Here is a 23,192-nt window from a genome sequence, read left to right as displayed (position 1 = left end):
GGGGTTCTTTTTTCTACGCTCTTAATTGTCCGTGGTGTCGCTCTCCGAGGATGAAAGCCTTGCCCCTAGAGCCTAATTTCCCCCGTGCTACTGAAATGTGAGAAGCGCATTAGCTCTAACTTGAGCAGCTGGGCTGTGATGTTTTCGAATGAGGGAAATGATGCAGTTTTGCATCTGCCTTTAAATATATTCAGAGGTTATGATGGAGAGTGTTGTAGCAGTATCTACCCCCCCCGCCCCCACCCCGCGCCCCATCTCTTTTTAGGCAGCCTTCTTTCTTTGTAATATTGCCCTGAATATGCTGACCTGTTAGTCATTTGTGTGTGTGTGTGTGTGTGTGTGTGTGTGTGTGTGTGTGCACACAAGGTGTTAAAATGTGAGGGCACCAAATCATACAGGTTGGTTTCTATGGTTGCCTTCCGAGAGCGTGGCATGTGGATAAAGACCAAAGGAAAGGTGTTGGTTTGTTTCATGATAAGAAAGAGTTACTGCAGAACTGTGTATGACTTAATGTTTTGCGCTATCTACGGAGAGCCTACGAAGCGTTCAAGATGTCAGGGGAAGAAATGGGAATAAAGAGAGGAGAATCATAAATTGCAGATAATTAAAGAGTAGTTCATTTTTAATGTTTTGCAAATGCAGTTTTTGCTGCAGCAAAGCTTTTAAAAACAGTTTCCTCTGCAATATCTAGTCTTTGACACACGTAAGGTAGGATTTTGGAAGACAAGGCTTAAATCGAGCGATCAGTTGACTATTGTATTTGGTGTGGAGTCACAGGAATATAAAAATATGCTTGCAGGGGGATTTTATAACACCCATGCAGTCTGATTTTTTAGCCAAGCAATTATTTTTATTTGATCTATTGGAAAACTGAAAGAAAGCTGCAGCACTGGTGCCCTGAGACATGGATTAATGTCTGTGGTTTATGAACCTCTTAAATTCACAGAAAAGTTGAAGTGTTTTTTTTTTCCTTTCTTTTCTTTTCTTTTCTTTTCTTTTTTTTGCTAGTACATCAAATCAAAGATAGGAGAATATGTCTTTGTTATATTTATTACTGTTTAAATAGAATACACCACTTTCTACTTCTGTGTACCTTCAAATAAATCACCACAAAAGTCAATGTAAGTTTGGGGAAATGTCACCACGTTGATATAACCAAATTCTTTTCAAAACAGTAATAGAAATATTGTTTCTTGGGAGTTTTAATTTTAACTAGCTGCGAATAGGAGGTCAGTAACTTGCCTTTTCTTAAAATAAGATGAAATCTCAAAACGTGTTAGAATGTTAGCAGGTATTGTATTTTTAAAAATTTGAAAGAACACATTTAAATCCCCCCCCCCCCCCAGTTTTCACCTAATCAGTATAATTTTTATTTAGATTATGTGGTATTGGGTTATTTTAATAAGTATTTCTATGCTTAATACATTTTGCAATGGTAAGAGGCAATAGAGCTCTCACAAGCTGGAAACTGATTGGAATGTGTAACCAGTTCAGACTCTGCAGCAGTAATGATGTATGCCAGATCAGTTCTTAACAGATGGGGTTCTATAGATATACAGTAGGTTAAGAAAGGAAGTGAAGCACTTCTTTTGAGATAAAAAAGAAATTTAACTCTTGTACAGTGCAGTGAAAATCTGGCGTGAAGTTTCAGTATGCAAACATTATGTTAGAAATTAACTTTACTGTTAAGCTTGATTAGAGTAATCAGAAATAAGGTAATACTGAAATGTTATGTCCCCAAATCCACATAAGACCTTGTAACTGCATTGATCGTGGCATAAAAAAGGTTAGGTTTAAAATTTCCTTGTACATATTTAAAGAATGCAAGAAGTCCTTAAATGGAAACGTCTGGGGAAAGGATGAAAGACAAAAGGAGTTATTTACTATTAAGTTGTTAATTATATTGATTGTGGAATTCAGATTGGTTACTTGAAGGGTAATATTTCCTGAACTATAAGTTTAGGGTTTATCTTTCTAATATACTCATAATGAAAATGTCATGTGAAAATTTAAGCTGGTTCTGAAAACAATTTGGAATCATAGGCAGTTAAAAAATAATTATCAAAACTTAATTCTATTAATAAATAAATCAGTAAAATCCATGTGGAGCATTCAATGACTAGTTAGAAGGTGGACGCTTGTAATATTATCTCTAAAATGAGTTTTTAAAATTTCCAATCTTAATTTAAAACATTAAATAAAAAAATTAGGTGGAAATAGTGAAACCTCTATCACAGTGCCCTTTATGACAGAAAAGAAGGGAGGGGAACTAATGAAACTTCAAAACAAAACAGTTTCTACCTTAAACAGTCTCAGTCACCTTTGCCAAAATATTTTTCTTTCTATTTTTCCTGTACATACATTTCTTATCTGTAGATAGTATGGGAATACTAATACTTGGTTTTCAGGTACTATTTCTCTCTTGCCTTCCCCAAAGAATTAAAAGTTTTGCTGAGTAAAGTTTAAGCATGTAGTGATATATAGGACTTCTACACAGCCATGGTTGTACTTTTTCTGCTTTTGTTTGCCAAAGGTAGAGCTGCTTCCATTACTGAAGTGGATTGTGAGTTTGTTGAAGAATCACCAATGTAATGAGAAATAAAATGAGTAATTTCTATTGTAGAGGAATGTATTTTGTATAATGATACTGTTAACTCGAAACATTAATATATAGCACTCCATATTTGTATTTATAGCATTAGGAAGATGAGTAAATTAATTCATAAATAATGTTACAATGAGAATATATTGTCAAGGATTTTGTAATGTAGCTTTATCTGTGAAAGAAGATGATCATCAACAAACTTTGGATTTAGGAAGAATTTTTTAATGTGGCAGTATAAGAGAGTCTAACTATAGATAAGGAAGGAATTTGGTTGTCTGTTGCAGTTACAAAACAGGCATACTGCTTAGTCCAATGCTTCCTTTGTAAACATCCTTAACATGTGTTTATATAAGGTTTTTCTTTCCTTGAAGTAAATGCTATGTAAATATTATGTGTTCTTTGTTTATAATATGAAAGTTTCTTTTAATCAAAGATTTTAATGTAAACATAGTTTTAGAAAAGATAAAATAGAGGACTGACATTTACTTAATGGAAGAATTCACAACAGGGTTTTTTGAATAGCTGTCTTAGGTAGTATAATTCTATAGCATTTAATTTGTAAACATTTTTTTCACAAATTACAGTGCAATATCAGTGTATCTTTACCTGTAGAAAATAATTCCTCAGATAATTTTATTTTTTTACATGTAAATAGCATATTGTATTGAAAGCAGTACTGGATACTTGGAGGGGATTTTGCATATGGATCATAGTATTTTAGTTAAAAGGGAATTTTTACGTTATTCTCTTGTACTTGCATGTGACAGTAACTTTCTTAGAGGTTTTTCATTTGTAGGTTGATAATCAGAATCATTTTCACTTTAAAGATACTTAGAATTTCACAAACGAAAGGTATGTTCTGCATTTGAACCAAATTTATCTAAAAAATATGTAGTTGCGTCTTAGAATCATGGAAGTCCTTAATATTAACAAAACCGCATTTACTTGTATTAAAAGGGAATTTTTTGCATTTTAATTTATGTTGACATGTAAGCTTTTTCATATTAACTTGAATTATATTTTATTTTTGCTATTGGGTATCGGAAGTTAAATTAAGAATGCATTGGTAACATTGGAATTTGCCATTTCTAGAGTTCTGAGATTTTCCACAGAAAGATTAATTTAGCCATGTAATGACACTAAAGCAGTCTTGATGAGCACTGAGAAATGTATAGAATTGTTGAATCATTATATTGAACACTTAAAACTAATGTAACACTGTATGTTAATTATTCTTGAATAAAAAACAAGACCTTAAACAGCAAATACTTTATAGCCAGGTTATGATCAAGGTATATTAATTTTAAACAAGTATTTTGTATATTGCTAGTCAGTTTTTGGCAAATACTGTGCTGTTAAATAAATAAATGTATCTCAAAGTTTTCTTTCTACTATGGTTTCTCCAAACACAGTGTAGAGAGATGCTTTGGTCCTAGCAGACTCAACCCCCATTTTGGATCACAGATGTGCTGTATCATAAATTTCAGTCATTCACATTTTTGAATATTTACTTTAAATACTGGTTTGCATCAGTTTCATAGGTTTCTTATTTTTTGACTCTACTGTGCATATTTTATGCATCGTCAGCATATAAGTATCCCCTGCTTTCCAAAAGTTGGTGTTTTGCCCCTTCACTTTTATGAAAGACCTGTATTAGTACTGTTTTTGTTAACCAAAAGAAATCTGAAGAGGATTTTTGCTTTTACAAAAAAAAGCTGTTGCTGTATTAGTAATAGGTCCTTTGTGAAAGTGAAGTAGCCTATTGCCAACTTTTGGAGAGTGGGGGATACTCTTTACCTTATGCCATTTCGGCTTATGAAAAGTTTCATGGGAACACTCTACTTTTGGATAGTGGCAAACCTGTGTCTCCTTTTACAGAGATATACCTATCATCTCTAGTGTTGTTATTTATATGTGTTTCCCCTCTTCTGCTGTGAACCCCAAGAGGGCAGGTCCCCGACTCAAATGATGGTTACGATTTTTGACTTTACAATGGTGTAAATGTGATACTCACTAGAAACCATACTTAGACTTTTGATCTTTTCCTGGGATGGTGATATGCAATATGATCCTCTCTCATGATGTTGGGCAGCAAGTCACATCCCCCAGTTAGCCACTGGGTCATGAGGGTGAACAACTGATACGCTGACCACCATTATGTACCCATACAACTATTTTGTTTTTCTGTACTTTGAGTACAGTGTTCAGTAAATTTCAGGAGATTTTCAACACTTTATTATAGAGATAGGCTTTGTGTTAAATGATCTACCCACCTGTAGGCTAATAGAAGTGTTCCGAGCATGTTTAAGGTAGATTAGGCCAAGCAATGATGTTTGGATGTTAGGTGTAGTAAATGCATTATTGACTTTTGAAATTTTCAAACTTAACATTGGGTTTATCTGGATATAACATCCTTGTAAGTTGGAGATATGAATTTATCTTTTATATTTTTGGCTCTTGGGTAAGTTAAGTGCATTTTGAGTAGGCAAGACACCATTATAGGCAGTAGAAGACCAGTTTCTGAAATTATGATCAACAGTAGGGTGCAGTCCCAACATCCTGAAATCAGTTAGACTCATTGTCACGTAGTGTATTGCCTAGTTCAATCACTAGAAATGCATGTTGAATATGTATGCGTTACATAGGCCTTACTACATATGTAAATGGTATTTTAAACTGGCATATTGGAAGAAGAATCTGATACAAACTTTTTAATGATTTATGTGTATGTCAAATATATAAGCACACAACAAAGATGTTATTAGCAAAGAATAATGCATTGGATATAAATTAAAAAGCATTGTTATAATTTGTCATATTTCCAGGAATAGTGGACATCTCTTGTTTTTGATGTCTACCATACATTGCCCTTTTTTGGTAAGGGGGATGCAGTTGCCCTTGAGGAACCACCTATCCCCCATTCTTAATTCAGCTGGTTTCCCTGGGCTGGGGATATAACCCAGGCATGGCCAGAATCACTGTGACTGGTTCAGGCATAAACACTTAACTCTAGGGGAGCCACAGGGTCAGTCACAAGACTTGGCACTGAAATTTTCTGTTGGTGATGCTGAACTGGTAGATGTAGCCTATACCTGTGGGTGACTGTATTAGAATTTGACTAAATAGGAAGAGAGAGTGAGAAGTATATTCTTGGTTATGCTTGAGCCCCTGCAATTCCCTGTGCCTGTGCGGATTATCTTCTAACCATTACATTCTCTCCTTTAAAGTTTCTCATTCTTATTCTTATTAGCTTAAAGTCATTTTAAATTGGGGTTTTGTCACTTGTAAATGGAAAGAATCCTCCCTAGCATAGACTTTAGTAAACGGAAACTGGACATTTCATTTTGAAATGAAGGCAGTGAAGACTTTGCTTTTCCATAGCAATTCCTTTTAAGGAATTACAGAACAGCTGTTTTAAATTGTCACTGGTGTTACCTTTGCCCATGGAAGACTGAGGCTGTAACTTCAGTGATACTGGAGTGTTTTGGTCACTTCTTGTGGCCTTTGATAATGTTTTATAAGACAGCAACTAGCTTTGGTGCACGCTGGCATGCTTGAGAGCAGAGAGGGAAGAAGATACTGTCTTTCCAAGTAAGAGAGGCCCTTTCTGCTTGCAGCTATGCATAGCAGAGCATCAGAATATCAAGAACCTTGAAGTTTAAAAAACCTACTTTTTTGGGGGCGCCTGGGTGGTTCAGTCGGTTAAGCGTCCGACTTCGGCTCAGGTCACGATCTCGCAGTATGTGAGTTCGAGCCCCGCGTCGGGCTTTGTGCTGACTGCTCAGAGCCTGGAGCCTGTTTCAGATTCTGTGTCTCCCTCTCTCTCTGACCCTCCCCTGTTCATGCTCTGTCTCTCTCTGTCTCAAAAATAAATAAACGTTAAAAAAATTTTTTTTAAAAACCTACTTTTTTTAAATTAAAAAAAATTTTTTTTAACCTCATGCTAAAGTTGGCAGGAGTTTAAATTAGAACCACTTAAAGTTCTATTTTGTAAGCTTCTCTCAAGCACCTCAGTGCATTATACTCTCAGCTTCCTGACCAAAGGAACAATCCAGTTACTAAAGAGCTTTAAAAGAGGATGCAGCCAGGGAACAGGTGAGAGAACAGCCATGCCTCCTCACTCAGGTTATCATTTCACATTGCTTCAAGGAAAATCATTAAGCCGGGGGTGAAGGGCATGAGTACTGTGGAGGTTTGTTGCTGTGAGACTGAATATTGTTAGGAAACTGAAAAGATGGAAATCTAGATTGGTAAGCTGTTTGTATCTTGACAAGATCTGTGGCTTTGATGCTAATTCATTCAGGTGACTGAAGGTAATAGACCAAGAGCTTACTAAGTTTTTAGGAAAACTACTTTCTAGGGTTACTTCAAGCCTGGTAAACAAAGACTTGTGTTCTTTTTCTTCTACGGCAGTTCTGGGTTTTAATAAGTGAAAGTGGTTTAATAATTTAATAAGTGCTGAAGCAGTAGAGCTGCCAGATGGAAAATCTAAGGCCATGAGGGTAAATGGACAAGCAGGGTCTTCTGAGAATAGTAGAGTTGAGTACATCCAAATTGGCTGAACAAGGAACTCCATTGCCAGGGTAAGGAATTCTTGCTACTCTAACCAGTAGTGTCTGGTTTATGCTTTGAATCAGTGACCATGGTTTATCTTCACCACTCTCCTAAGAGGCAGTTATTATTTATGTGTTTTTACCATAGTATGTTAAGTATCAGGGAGATAGTTAAATTTATGTAGCTATATGTTTTCAGAAAATAAGGTACCACCAAAAAGAATGTACGTTTGGATCTGACCAAAGAATAATCTTTGTTCATAGTGCAAAGATTTTAGACTTGTAGCTTGATGCAACAACTTGACATTGTCTTTGTCTCTTCCCCAACCCCTCTCACCTTGTAACCCTTTGAAGTGATAAGTATGTTTTCTACTGTGGCTAAGGTAGTAACATTGTTAAACACAGGTATTAAAAATTATACATATATGGAAAGAAGGGAGCTTGTAAGGTGTATGGGCAGCCATGGGCTAGAATGTTACAATTTTCTGTTGGTTTTGGCTGTGTAACATCCATTCTTTCCGTTGCTAACCGGTCTAGTTTTTTCACACTCCTTTGGGGAGTCATCCCTTCTTGATTCTTGCCTTCTATGGTTTGAGGTTTCCCTGGATTCCTTTCTCTTTTCCTGGATCAGAAACAGAACCTGGACCTGGATCATCAGTAACGGCTTTTGGTTAAAAATATAGTTGCACATCTGAGCAGCTTGGTAACTTAATTCTGTCAGGGAAAAAAACCAAAATAACAACAACAACAACAAAAAAGATACTGACAATTGCGGTTGATAAGATGTTAGAATGTAAGTCTATATTTGGGAATCTGCCTTGGAGGCAGAGTATGCTTGAGAACGGACCTATCACAGAAACACCTAGAACCTGGAGATAGATTACCATGACATCTTTGGAACTTTTCAAGTCAGTTATATCACAGACTTTTCAATGCATTAAGCTAATACATTTCCTGTCTTACTCAAGCCAGTTTAAGTTAGGTTTCTATCCATTGCACCCCAGTGATTCCTGAGCAGTATTCTAAATTAAATTTAAAAAAACCTTAGGTATTAAGTATCATAGGACAAAACAAAAAAATATTAACTTGGCAATGGACTTGTTGTACTTCAAGAAAGAAATATACATTGCTAATTAATATAGAAATTTATTTTTACTAAATAACAACATAATAGTGATATACAATGAAAAACAGGTGACTAAAAAGAAAATTACCCTTGTGTCCTAGGCATGCTAAAATAATCTTAAATGATGTTGTAGGGCATGTAAAATGTTAGAGTTGTTCTGAATGACATTTTAACCATATGTATCAAGAGATCTAAAGAGGTTCTTGTCATTGCGGCTCAATTGGTTGAGCGTCCAACTTTGGCTCAGGTCATGATCTCACGGTTTGTGGGTTCAAGCCCCATGTCGGGCTCTGTGCTGACACCTTGGAGCCTGGAGCCTGCTTCGGATTCTGTGTTTCCCTCTCTGCCCTTTCCCTGCTTGCTCACTCTCTCAAAAATGAATAAACATTAAAAAAAATTAAAAAAGGTTCTTTCAGTCATCCTTAGTTCTTTAGGCTGAGGAAGAATTACCTGTGGACAAGTATGAGGGATACATGTAGTTTTATGATATTAAAAAAAAATGGCAACCACCTAAATGTTCAAGAATAAGAAAAGGTTACATAAATCACTTTACCTCCATATTGTGGAATACCATACAGCTATTAAAAATTTATGTGCCTCAGTTTCCTTATGTGTAAAAAAGGGTATTTACCTCAAGGTTGTTGGGCAGATTAAATGAAATAAATGTATGTAAAGTGTTTGGTACACAGTTTATTTAGTGCTTACTACTGTTATTTTAATTCTTATCTTGAGTCTGTGGATTATCTGATCATAGAAAAAAGATAATGATTTAAATAAAGCTGAGCTCTATTCTTTTAGTTTTGAGTTTCTGAACCTGGTGAACCTCTCAGAGAAGGGATCTCAAGTACTCACAGATCATGTTCTAGTGAAACATGGGGAGTCTGTTCTGCATCCTGGCGTAGTCTTTAACAGTTCATGGGGTACTTTTTCTCAGTTACCTATTTTGAGTATGGAAGATGGAAAACTGGGGAAGGAATAGACCTGAAGTAACACGAGTTCCTTTGCCTGGAATCACTTTGATTTCTTCCTTCCCTCACATGGCTAAATTTCACATGGAGATGTAGTAAGACATAATAGTGATCCTAGGTAAATAATTCCTCCCTCTGGGAGTATTAGCTTAAATATTTAGAAGACTACTTGAGTAACAAGCCTAAGGGGCAAGTTAGGGGATTAAAAACTATTTTGTGATGAGTTGTTTTGGAAAATAATATTAGCCTATATGTTAATATCTCTTTACTGTTTAAAATACACTCGTGAAATTGTACTGTGTTAGCTGGTCCTCAGAATAAGTTCTTATTCAGATACAATTCCTTCTCTATAGATGTGGAAACTAAGGCTGCAGGAAGTGTGAAGTAGTTAGAAAAATCTAGGAATTAAGTAGCAGAGGAAGGGAAGGTCCAGCCAGCCTCAGAGAGTTGGTTCTGTAGTAGGGAACGCTTCTCGTCGAGGACTCAGGACTAGCTGTTTATAGGAAATCACAATGAATGCAGGACAGTTTGGTGGGTTTGTACACAAAAATGATTCTAGCAAAAACTGTATTGTGAACTATTTATTTTCAGTTTTGGGGAATAATTAGTTATATAATTTTATAAATGGTAACTAGTTTTCATCAGGCTGAATGTTGGTACTTTAAATATTACTTTGAACCAGAATAAGAGTATGCATAAGTATATTTATTTTGTGTAGAAAGAGTAGATTTGTTATATATTAGTATTAATTAAATGAACCACCACATATATCATATTTGCTTGGATAAAACAAATGAGTTATAATAGGAATTATTCTACGTCTAGGTAATCTAATTTTCAGTAATTGGGATTCCTCTCTCAGTTTACTAAAGTAGAGCAGACATTGATTAATAGCAAATTTTATGGAAGTGTAAATGTCTGGATATATTTGTCTTCAGCAAATACGTTCATTTTCTGAGAGAAACAACTTGCAGCTGATTTAAAGATGGCATATATGTATTTCTACCGTAATCTTAAAAATTTTCACTTGTGGGGAGGTAATTGGCATTTATAGATTGGGTTTGGTTTCATACCTTATGTTTTTAATATTCTCTCCTAACCCCTCTGAGGGAAATCTGGGTTTACTTTAATATAACAAGTAAACTGTGGCTGAAGTTAAGTGGCTTGTCCAAGTTTGCAAAGCAGTTTAGTTGCAGAAATGAGACTCAAAGCTAGATGTTCCATTTCCAAGTATGTTGTTCTTTAAAATATAAGAAACCTTTGGGGTGCCTGTGTGGCTCAGTCAGTTAAGTGTCTGACTTTGGCTCAGGTCATGATCTCATGGTCCATGAGTTCAAGTCCTGCATCAGGCTCTGTTCTGGCAGCTCAGAACAGAATCAGAATCAGAACCTGGAGCCTGCTTCTGATTCTCTCTCTCTCTCTCTCTCTCTCTCTCTCTCTCTCTGTGCCCCTCTCCCATTCATGCTCTGTCTCTGTCTCTCCATAATGGATAAACGGTAAAAAAATATAAGAAACCTTTAATGATGATAACAGTGATAGCAGCTTGCACTTACTTATTGACTCCTTATGTGCCAAACACTGTGTAAAGCATATGACATGCATTATCTCATTTTATCATCTTGACAATAATAAAATCTTCAATGAAATTAAAAGGCGTCTTTCCAAGTTAAGCTAGGTCTGGTATCTTAGAAGTATTTTCAGCTTCAATTATATAAGTAATACTCTATCATAAAATGCCATAAGATTATTTTACATGATTTGTACTAATTCTGTATAACTTTACCTTTTCAGAGTCCTTGAATTTAAATTATTTAAATTGTTTTAAAAATCTTATGGGATAAGTCATCAACAGAAAAATGTTTCTTTTATTATACCATATTGACTGTTACTTGTTAAATAATTATTGCATTTCTCAAGACATCGTGTTCTTCCATCTTTTGTCTAAAGAACACCTACTTATGTTCCAAGATTTCGTTCTCATTGTCTCCTTAGACCATACTACCTTCCCTGATCTGCCCCTAAAAGCTCTGCCTCTCATCCTCTTCTCTCCCGTAACATTTTGTATATCCCTCAAATTCAGCACTCGCACATTGTGTTTTAAATATTTGTTTACCTGTCAGACTGCCCTAGAGACTCTGAATCCCCTGAGGTCAGAACATTGTGTTATTCACCTTGGTATCCTGAGTACTTATCATGGAATCTGGAGTTTTGTGTTGCTTGTTGAACTTTTTTTTTGAATGAGGATTTTTGCACCTTTGAAATAGTTTGCTTGTTTTGGTCACTTTTGGCCTGGGTATAAATCCTGTCTTCGCTGGCTTTTATGGTTATTTTAATTTCTATGTGTGCTTCTTTTTTAACATTCAGTTTTTATTTTTCTCAGGGGTGGGGGAGATAAAGGTATTTAGGTGTATATATGCATCGTTTATGATTAAAAGAAAGTTTAAATTTGGGGTGGGTAAGGAATTATATAGTCTTTACATCTGGTGAATAGCCTGCCTCTATCACTTGACTAGGCGAGGAAAGAGAACCAGGTAGGTTAAGATCCTGTGGTCGTTGACAGACTAGGAATTAACATCTAGATTCCCTCTTAGTCCAGTGTTTGGTTTTGTTTTGTTTTGTTTTTTTCATTTTATCTTGGTGCCTGCAGTTCCACTTTGCTCAGCTAATTTGTAGTTTCAGTTTATAACTTTCAACAGAAGGATGTTTTTGTTTTTGTTTTTGTTTTTCACTCAGACAGGCTTGGATACTTAAAGTGATGGTTAAATAAATTACTGAGTAATCCTAACCTAGTGTTCTTCTTTTCTTTTCTTTTTTTTTAAGTTATTTCTTTATATGAGAGAGAGAGACAGAGGGGGGGGGTAGGGAATGAATGAACAAGTGGGGAGGGGGCAGAGAGAGGGAAAGACAGAACCCCAAGCAGGCTTTGCTCTCAGTGCATGTGTGCCATGAGGGGCTCAGTGGGATCATGACCTGAGCTGAGATCGAGAGTTGGACACTTAACCCACTGAGCCACCCAGGCGCCCCTCCTAACTTAAGTGTTCTGTTGCCAGAGTAAAGATACTCATTGGGCATATAAAAAAGAATTACATAGTCCCTACCTTAAATAACTAGAGGTTCAGCATAGGAAATAGAAAAATAAGCAGATAAATTACAATAGTAAAAAGTGATATTACAAAGATTTAAACAAAATGCCATGGTGACCATGGATCTACTAACTTTTTTCCTGGGGGAGTCTAGGAAGGTCACATTGTTAGGTAATTTTGAACCTGATCTTAAAGGACAAGAGGTGTTTCTCAAGATGAAAGGGTAGGGGTGGAAAAGTTTCTACAAAGAGAGGATAGCTTGCACAAGGAGACAGGTCATGAGGGACCTCATAGTTTTGTCCTCTGATGTTAACTATAAACTAGTTAATTCTTCTTATAGAAACCCCCCTGTTTTTATTCCATGAGTGTTCACATTTTTCTCCCCTCTCAGGCTTGCTCAGGGGAGGTGTAAAATTTATTTGAGTCCAATTCAGTGAATTATTTCAGGAGCTCTATGTATGTAGGCATCATATTTGCATGCTCCCAGACTTCTTTGACATAGGGGGGTGTATCTTTTTCCTATGTACTTATCCTTTCTTTTGACTGTTGACAGAAACAGTATTTGTTATACTATTGTGTAATAATTATGTATACATAGTAGGCATTCAATAAATAATGAATAACATATAAAAATACAGGAATGGGGTGCTTGGCTGGCCTAGTCCGTAGAGCATGTGACTCTTGATCTCTTGTTCATGAGTTCAAGCCTCACAAGGGAGGTAGAGATGACTTAAAAAGAATAAAATCTTGGGGCGCCTGGGTGGCTCAGTCAGTTAAGCGTCCAACTTCAGCTCAGGTCCTGATCTCATGGTTCGTAGGTTCAAGCCCCCCTTCGGGCTGTGTGCTGACAGCTCAAGGCTGGAGCCTGTTTCAGATTCTGTGCCTCCCTCTCTCTCTTTCTGCCCCTCCCCCATTCACACTCTGTCTCTCTCAAAAATAAACATTAAAAAAAATAAAACCTTTAAAAAATTTTGTTTAATATTTATTTTTGACAGAGAGAGAGAGAGAGAGAGAGAGAGAGAGAGAGAGAGAGAGAGAGAATGAGTGGGGGAGGGGCAGAGAGAGGGGGAGACACAGAATCTGAAGCAGGCTCCAGGCTCTGAGCTGTCAGCACAGAGCCCAATGTGGGACTTGAACTCACGAACTGCGAGACCATGACCTGAGCTGGAGTCAGATGCCCGACCGACTGAGCCACCCAGGAGCCCCCCAGAAAATAAAATCTTAAAAAAAATTAAAGGAATGTTTCATACTGGCAGAGGATAAAGAAGACTTATTTTGAGAGTATCATAATTCAGAAGAGAAACTAAAGATGAATAGAGAAAAATTAAACTAATTGCATTGACTTGTTTTTGAAATGTGTAATTAACTATTGTCCTATTAAAGATACTGATATTTTGCTTGTACTAAAAGTTAATTATTTGGATATGAATTTCATATATGTTCATCTGAATAATGTTCGTTGTCCTTAATGCTTGGCTTGGCAGGTATTTCTATGAGTGGTAAGATAACTTGGGCTTCGTAAGTAGCTGAGGAGAGCTACACACAAAAACATAGTTTGCTAAATCTCCATTTAGTTGAGCTCTTGCTAGAAGAAACAGACTTTTCCCTTGGATACCTTGTAGCCATGTGCATGAGGCTAGGATAATAGAGTAGACATAAGCTGCGGTGTTCCCAGGTATTCTATAAAACCTGTTGTTCATGTTATTTCCAAATTTCTGTGTTCCCAACTGTCCTCATCTCTGAAACTCCACAGATAATTTTCAGAGAGATACCATGGGGTTTAATGCATGAAGCTCCTACGTTTTAAAATGTTTGTTATTTACTTTATCCAACCAAGAAGAAATGTAAGTACTATATTTGGGAAATGAATATTTCTAAATGAATACTTTGATTACTAACATTTAAAAACTATTTTCACTATGCTATATTCATTTAGCTACTGCTTTACCATGTCAATTTCTTAAAATAATGTTATGCATCCAGCACACTTATTTTCAACAAATAGGCATGAGTATCTTAATAAAGAATACGTATTTTTAGTGGTGGTAAATGTGGCTTTAGAAGTCAGTAAGAATTATTTCTTAATTTTTATTTTTTCAAATGTCATTATTACTAGGTTTATTTCAAAGCTAACTCAGTTTGTTCAAAGTCTTTATGTCTTTTTTATTGTGAGAAAATTCACCGGTAAAACTGTTTTCATATTCCCAAATTGGAACTCTGTACCCATTAAATAGTAACTCCCCAGTCCTTTTCCCTCGGTTCCTGGTGACCACTATTGTACTTTCTGTCCCTGTGAGTTTGACTGTTCTGGTTACTTCATGTAAGTGTCATCCTACAGTATTTTTCCCTTTGTCTGGCTTATTTCACTTAGCATATGTCTTCAAAGAGTAAGAGTTTTTTATTCAAACCAGTCTCCATTGGCAACACAGATAAGATACTCTGGAGTCTGTATTTGTAGGTTACATTTGTAAATTCAGGATCTGTATGTATCAGTCTCTTTGTTGATGGAAATGAAAAACAGCCTCCAATAAGAAAAAGTAATTTCTTTTTTTTTTTAATTTTTTTTTCAACGTTTTTTATTTATTTTTGGGACAGAGAGAGACAGAGCATGAACGGGGGAGGGGCAGAGAGAGAGGGAGACACAGAATCGGAAACAGGCTCCAGGCTCCGAGCCATCAGCCCAGAGCCCGACGCGGGGCTCGAACTCACGAACCGCTAGATCGTGACCTGGCTGAAGTCTGACGCTTAACCGACTGCGCCACCCAGGCGCCCCAAGAAAAAGTAATTTCTATATGACTCAGGCTCGTTACTCCTATTTTTGAATATTATGTGGAATAGAGATACAGAGACCATAGTAATATTTCTTAAAAATTTACGTTTTCTCTCTTTGCTTTGTTTCCATAGTATAGCTGCTTTTGATCCTCTTATCCTAGAACTTGTCAAGAAAATCAGCACACAGTTCTAACCTTGTAAATTCTTAGTATTCCTCTTTCTTCTCTCTATATTACAAAGCCTAAAATAATTTCCATTTAGACTGGTAAGACAGTCTCAGGGTGGCAGGAGTAAGAGACTCAGCAGGCCAAGCCAGAATTCTCTTGAGTAGGCACAGGGAAAGAAAGACCAGGAATAATACTCAAACATGAATAATTCTTGCCATCTAAAAAATTAATTAATTATGGAAGACAGCAGCAATTTGTTGCAGTGATTCCAATTTCTTATAGAATATTCAGTAGTGATTTTACCTCAACTTCTCCTTCATTAAAAAAAATACAACAACCTGTAATTTCTTTTTTTCTTAGAGGTTTTTTGTTAATCTGCCTGCATTAAACAGTCTGTTTTAAAATAAAAAAAAAAAACGCTTTTCTCTAAAATTTATCTTTTTTTTTTTTTTAAATGTTCATTTATTTTTGAGAGAGACAGAGCACAGATGGGGGAGGGGCAGAGGGAGACACAGAATCTGAAGAAGGCTCCAGGCTCTGAGTTGTCTGCACAGAGCCCAGGGCGGGGCTCAAACTCACCAACTGTGAGATCATGACCTGGGCTGAAGTCCAACGCTTAACAGACTGAGCCACCCAGGTGCCCTTCTAAAATATGTCTTTCATCTTATGTACCTAGTTAGAAGCTTCTAGAGAGCATGCCCCTATTTATTTGAACTCATTTTTGTCGTATACAGCTTCTGAAGCTGAATCTTTAGTTTTAACTGCTTTTATTTTTAAGAAATAACATAATTTATCCATCCTCTTTTATACCCCTGCAGTATAGGCCTACCTTATCTTAAATAACTTAGTAAAGATTTATCAATCATGTCTATGTTTATGCCATTTTAAAGTCTATTGAAAACTTGGTCTCATTGTAAGTTTGTCTCTTCATATATTTACTACTTGTTTTAAAGTGCTTCTTCTTTTGGCTTATCTGTAGCTGTACTGTCCAGGGTAGAAGCCCCTGTGTTTTGTGGCTCTCAAGCACTTCTTACAGCACAGCTAATAAGAATTTAGATATGCTTTAAGTTTAAATACAGCGTTTCAAAGACTTAGATGAGGAAAATAATGTAAAATATCTCATTATTTTTATGTTGGTTTCATGTTGAAATGAAATTATCTTGGTTATATTGCCACTTGGGTTATTTATTAATTTATAAAGTGAGTTAACTTTACCTGTTCCATTTTAGTTCTTTTAATGTGGCTGTTAGATAACTTTTAAATTATATATGTGGTTCACATTATATTTCTTTTAGTTTTTGTCTATAGCTAACTTAATTGTTAGGTATACAGGTGACTCAGGAATTAGGTCTTGTGTTGAAAACTTTGGGAAATAAATTACACTTTGCATCGTTTTCTAAACTATCATACCCTTTATCTTCTTTTATTAAAATCTTTTTAATGTTTATTTATTTTTGAGAGAGAGAGAGAAAGAGAGAGAAAGAGAGAGAGAGCGAGGAAGGGGCAGAGAGAGAAGGAGACAGAATCAGAAGCAGCCTCCAGGCTCTGAGCTGTCAGCACAGAGCCCTACGTGGGGCTCAAACCCATGAACCATGAGATCATGACTTGAGCTGAAGTTGAATGCTTAACCAGCTGAGCCACCCAGGTGCTCCCTTGCCCATTATCTTAGGAGAAAAAAAAAAGATTCACTCTTAACACTGCTATTAGAGTATGTTCATCAGTAAGAAGGGGATAGATTTCAAATTTTTAAGTTATGATTGAGGGAAGGGACAATGGGAAGAGATTCCTGATGCCTGGTGATGGGTCTGATACAAAGTAAGCACTCAATGATTATTATTTTTTTTAAAAAGTGTAGGTTGAGATTTGAAAAGGTGGTGATGATAGGGTATATGACATGTATAATTTACTGAGTGAAGTTGTAATTAAATACAATTGAGTAAACTTGTGTAAATTTCAGCCCTGTGGAGAGAGGAGGTGAGTTTAGTTTTCATTGTTTACCTTTTTACCACATGTGAAGAGAAGGAGCTAGATTTCTGTTGGGCATTTGTAGTTCATGATTAAGAGAAGGTGGACGAAGAGATGATGGGCACTGAGTGTGTTAAATTATTTTCAATTTCATCAGTCTCATAAAATCAGAACTCTAAAAATTAACATTTTATCAAAGTTGAATTAATGGTTTTCCGAAATCTAGAAGAAGATTCAAGCTAGCTTGATATAGTTCAGTTTCAGGATCACCACAAATAAGCCTTTTTCTTAACTGGTCTGGTGTTAACTGTTTTGGTGAACTTTTCTTCCTCTGTAAGGAAATCCTGTTCCTTCCTTCTGCTGAAAGGACTCTGGTTTTTCCTTTCTGCCAACCAAATTACAGTTTTTCATTATGTAGCATTCCAGAATTGAAAGAATGTTCCAGAAAAATATGTTAGGTCAAATATTATATGTAATAATGTAGAAACTATTTATAAGGTAGCATATTTACTTGTCTTGGTTTTTAAGAGTTGAGCTTTAATGATTCATCTTTATCAAAGTGTGACTTTTCACATTGCAAGTTTCTTTGGAGTATCTGTTCCATGCTAAGGTGTGAATTTTTCCTCCTAGCTGTTAATCTATTCACATGCTTGTTTCATAGCTATTATTGTTGAAGTCATCAATCTGGCAGACAGCAGGCCCTAATTGGGTGGGATTGTAGATTCAGTCTTTTAACCATTCACTTTACTAAGTTTAGATTCAAATGGAAATGTAACCCATTTCCTTGGTCTCATTAGTACCACACAGGGACTGACTAAACTAATTGGTCACAGTTCAGTAATATTGCCTGAATGGTCTTGGAGTTGTTTTGAACTATTACCATTTCCTCATTTGGGCCTTAGGATCAAAAAGCATTCATTTTTAGGATGACTGACTTATTTCAGGGATGGGTTGAGTAGCTGTGAAGAAGCTATTTTCTCAGTGAAAATACTCATTTAGATACTTTTATAGGAATTATGTTGAGCAAATATATTTTAGTCAGATTTGCTGATTTTAAAAATTAATTATATTGGGCTTTTTTAAAATTCCAGAAATAATATTTAACCTGATTAGTAATTGCACTCTGAAAGGTAAACTAATGTATTTTAGTTACTGCATGACAAACTGTCATTCAGAATGACAGCTGAACCCAATTACATTGAAAAATTAGGCTGCCAAACTGAAATAAATTGAAAATGACCTGCCTAGAATGTACGGGACATAGACATTTGCAACATAGATTTCAGTTCCAGGGAGAGAGTGATTGGGGCTGGGTCAATATGATAATGTATTTTATACCTTAGAGCCTTAATTTATTATCTTTCTATGTAAAAGGCATAAAGATATATTAATGGGGAGGTAGTATATGAGAATAGAATTTAATAATTACATGTATCATGTTTGTGATGTTACTAGTTGTTAAAAAGGGACTGTGTTAATGTAGTTTATTCCTAAGGAAAAAGCAGAGATCTTATAAAAGTTTTGCTTTATACTGTGATAGAGATTAATGTTTAATATATACTGTTATTGAATTATATTATTTTATAGTTGGCTTGACTTATTTTCTAATTGATTTAAGTATTCAGGGTAGAGTACTATATTTAATTTGCAGGTTATCTAGTTCTTTTGTTCATAGCTACTTCTTCTGTGCCCTTCTTTCCACCCCCATTTAAATACTGGTCTACTGGGTCTGACTGTATGTACTCATTTTCAACCTGCCCTTCATATCTGACTGCCTATCCCTTTTATTCAAGCAAATATTTATTGAGTACTCACCATATGTAATGCTAGGCATTGAGGATACAATGGTCAAGACAAATCCCTGCCCTGGAGTGTTTAATGCTATAGAGGGTGATAATTACAGGCAATTATATCTGTAAATTCTATGATAGAAACGAATCAGGTTATGGTGGGCCACACTGAAAGGAGAAATGTACTAATGAAGTCAAAGGAAGGCGTCAAGGGAAGGCTTCACACAAGCAGTTATGCTTGAGCTGAGGTTTGAAAGCTGGCTAGGTCTGTCTAGAGCTGTGCAGTCATAGGGTAGACACAAGCCACATGTGGCTGGTGAGCACATGAAATGTACCGAAAACATAAAACGCACACTTGACTTTGAAAACTTGGTATAAAAATCATAATAATTTGAAAATATTTATTGCATGTTAAAATGGTGTTTTACATATATTGGGTTAAATGAAATATAACTGAATTTCTCCTGTTTCTTTACATTTTCTTCTATTGTGGTTAATAAAATTTTAAATTATATATATGGCTTACATAATATTTTCACTGGGCAGCACTGGTTTAGAAGGGAATATCTTAAAAATAAATGAACCATTGGAGGGATAGAAATAAACTAATATTCTAGCATGTTTTCTTTCTTTATATGTATGCATCTGTGTGTGTATATATACATATACAAATATATATTTATACATGCGGACACACACATATATAATCTTTATATTGTTTGAACCACTCATGTTTTCGGTTTTCTTGTTATGTATCAGTAAACCTCATCCTAACTGATGCATTGACTTAATAGCAATAATTTAAAAACCACATCTCACTGGGGAAAAACTTGTTCTCCCTGCTCTGGTAAAAATTGCCTAAATAATTCATAGAAATCAATATGGCAACAAATTAAAATGCATCTTATTGTCAGCAAATACTTTGGAAGGCAAATTGTAAACATTGCTTCAGAGTTGAAGAAGCAGTTACAATAAAATGTAAGAATTGGTTGGATGAAAATTATTTCTAATGTGTTTTACTAGATATTTGCTTGAATTATTTGCTAGACTGTTTCTTAATGAAAGAAATGCCTACTTGTTATGAATTACTATTAGAAAATATATGTGAAAATATACTTTCTGGAAGTTCGTGTTTATCCTGTTTACTAAAACAGAAGTTGAGAAGTAGCCATAACTTTACCTGGAAAGCAGGACATAACAGTTTGTTATTTATTTGATTTATCAGAATCAGAGTCCCCTATTGTATTTAGAGTGCTAATTTTAGTATTAATTGTCAGGAGTACCATATTTAAAATTTATTTTTTTAATTTTTTTTGAGACAGAGACAGAGCATGAACAGGGCAGGGGCAGAGAGAGAGGAAGACACAGAATCTGAAGCAGGCTCCAGGCTCTGAGCTGTCAGCACAGAGCCCAATGTGGGGCTCGAACTCACTGACTGTGAGATCATGACCTGAGCTGACGTCAGACGCTTAACCGACTGAGCCACCCAGGCGCCCCGGGAGTACCATATTTTAAATAGGACCCTGATTTTGAATACTAGAATTCTGGAATGCTAGTACATGATAAAGTTTCAAAGATTATCTAGTTTTCAGATATGGAAACCTAGGCACAGGAAAGTTACTGGTTTAATCTGGGTTACACAGTTTTTAAATTGCCATGCTTTAGGACTGGATTTCAGGTCTCTGAATTTCTAGTCTAGCAATTATTCCGTTTATTATATTCAACTTGAGTTACCTGGGTTTGGCTGGTGTGCTAATTTGCTAAGGCTGCTGTCACAGAACAGATAGCTTGAACAGCAGAAATTTATTTTCTCACTTCCATGTGCAGGAAGAGCCAGGGGAAGAGCATTATCTAGGTGACTAGGTGATTAGTAGGCAAACACTTGATACCCCTTGGATCAAATTAATACTGGAACAACATTGGGACCAGCGGGTGCTAGAAATATTGGATTGGAGAAAGAACTGTTGTAAGAAGCTTTTGGGTGATTCACAGCAGTGTCCAGAGTAGAGGACGCGTCACAGCAGTGTTCTTGGGATGTCTTGCCTCAAAGCTAGCACGATGCATTTGGATAATTGTCTAGTTTTTGAGAGTTGGCGATATGTGTTGTCTTCTTCCATTAAAATTTAAGAGTATATATACTTCAGCAACATTCTTGGATGTTCTAAACCTTGAAAGATTTATAAATACCCAGTGGAGAGGAGGAGGAGATTAATTTAAACATATTTTTATTTCTCAGTGGTGATTGGGAGCTAAATTGCTTATTCCTAGGAATAGTATGGTCAAACCTGGGGTAGAATGGGATTGGAAAGATGAATCTTTTCTTTAAAGACTTCAGATTCTAAAAAGAGAGACTGATGTGTAAATTTAAAAAATACTGAGTAATGTGATCAGGCCTTTGTCCCTTGACTAATCTGAATTCAAGTGTTTGTTCTGCCTTTTATTTCTCCTGTGATCTCAAGAAAAAGTGTGTATTAGAATACAACATCACAGAAGAGAAAGCGACAAAACTGTTTGCAGAAGTCAGGAAAGACTTTAAGTTAGAGGACTCTCTTGAGATTGGATTTGAAGGGTGAGCAGGAGTTTGCTGAGTAGATCGGGTAGAGTGAGAGTATTCTATCTACATCTGGAAATTTGTATCAGCATAGTATGTTTAAAGTAGTACCTTCTTTGTAGCAATGTTTTTCTCTCCCATCAAATTACTGCCTATCCTTTAGGACTTAGCTTAAGCTTCTGTCTCTACTGGATTCTTCTCTAATTCAGAGTCAGAGACAATTTTCAGGAAGTTAAGTATTTCCAGTTTTTGCATTACATTAGTTATCTTTTAAATACATTAATCTGTCAACAAACTCAGGAGTCACTTGAAATGGATGTGGTTGGCAAACTGCAGTTGGCAAAATCGAGGTCTCTAGACGTCAAGGTGGAGGGAGAGCAGGAAAAATAAAAATAATGCTTTAAACATGTATGCTTTTATGAGTACATAAAGAAAAGTTCTGGAATGAGCTGCTTTCAGAACCAGAATCTGTTGCTCATTTCCACCAAACATAATAAAATAATGATAGTAGTTACAAGTTTTTGTTAGGTATTCTGCTATGCAGTTGACCGTTACTGATTTAATAATAGCACTTAGGGGTAAGAAAAGAAACACTACTACATTAAATGTACACATCAATTATGAGTTATATGTTGATTTCAGAAATGTTAATATATGAAAAATATTTCTTACAATAGAGAAAATAAAGTATTTTCAATTAAGGTAGTAACTCCATGATATATGCATTTCTGTCCCCTTTTACACATGAGACAAATGAAGCTGGGTAAATTTGAAGCTCAGGACTTTGGGCAGTGTGGAGGAGTTTTGGCAAGAGTGACAAGAGCAAAGCAATACGTGTGTATATTCCGTGTAAGGTGATCTGATTAGATAGACTAGTACTGTCTTACTCTTTCAGTATTTCTTGTGTTTCTCTCCTTGAAACAACAGGATTGGTCAGAGAGGACAGCCTGTTCAGTGGTGAAGTCTATATAAACAGTGGGTGCTTCTTCTAGATCCATCCTGTACGTGCTCCTTTTAGGCCTTTCACAGCTATGAATTGATGTGCTGGACTATATTTAGATTTATGAATTAATGTGCAAATGCTATTTGAGTCAAATCTGTTTTTGTATCCTGGTTTTCTGTAAAGAGCTTGGCCTTTGTGGAATGACTAATCTGAATTCAAATCCTGGCTCTGCCTCTTCTTTGCTTTGTGACCTTGAGCCAAGTATTACATCTCTCTGAGCTTCTGTTTGTCTTCCTCTTTATGTCTGTATCTACACTGCATGTATATGGATATATAAGAAAATCCTTATATATGGAGTGAAATAGATGTTCTGTTCCTTCCCTCGTATTCCTTTCAAGTGGGAGCTGTGTATATAAATTGTATATTTGAAGATCATTATACTTTTAACAGTTTCTGCTTCAATACTGAATGTTTGTTTAGTACATTGCTATTGAAAATGTGGCCCCCAGAAGAGGTTTGCATATTTGTAAAATGTTTCTTGGTCTGAGAGGAGATAAGGAGCTTGTGCCAGAATGTAAATCAAATTTGTTAGTAAGCACACTGTTTATTTCAAATATTTTTTTTCCATAACAAAACTTTCTTTGTGAAAGAAGTGTGTTGATTCATGTT

The 23,192-nt window shown here is 35.8% G+C and overlaps 1 protein-coding gene across 11 annotated transcripts in view; it reads left to right on the top strand.

Moving 5' to 3' along the window:
* The window catches only part of NBEA (neurobeachin), a 697,478-nt gene that overhangs the window by 1,187 nt on the left and 673,099 nt on the right, over positions 1-23,192 (top strand). The gene's annotated exons all lie outside the window — the stretch shown is intronic.

Source organism: Puma concolor, chromosome A1, assembly GCF_028749965.1.
Source record: "Puma concolor isolate L17-30 chromosome A1, mPumCon1.1.hap2, whole genome shotgun sequence".
Taxonomy (NCBI): domain Eukaryota; kingdom Metazoa; phylum Chordata; class Mammalia; order Carnivora; family Felidae; genus Puma; species Puma concolor.
This window is presented reverse-complemented; position numbering and strand designations above follow the sequence as displayed.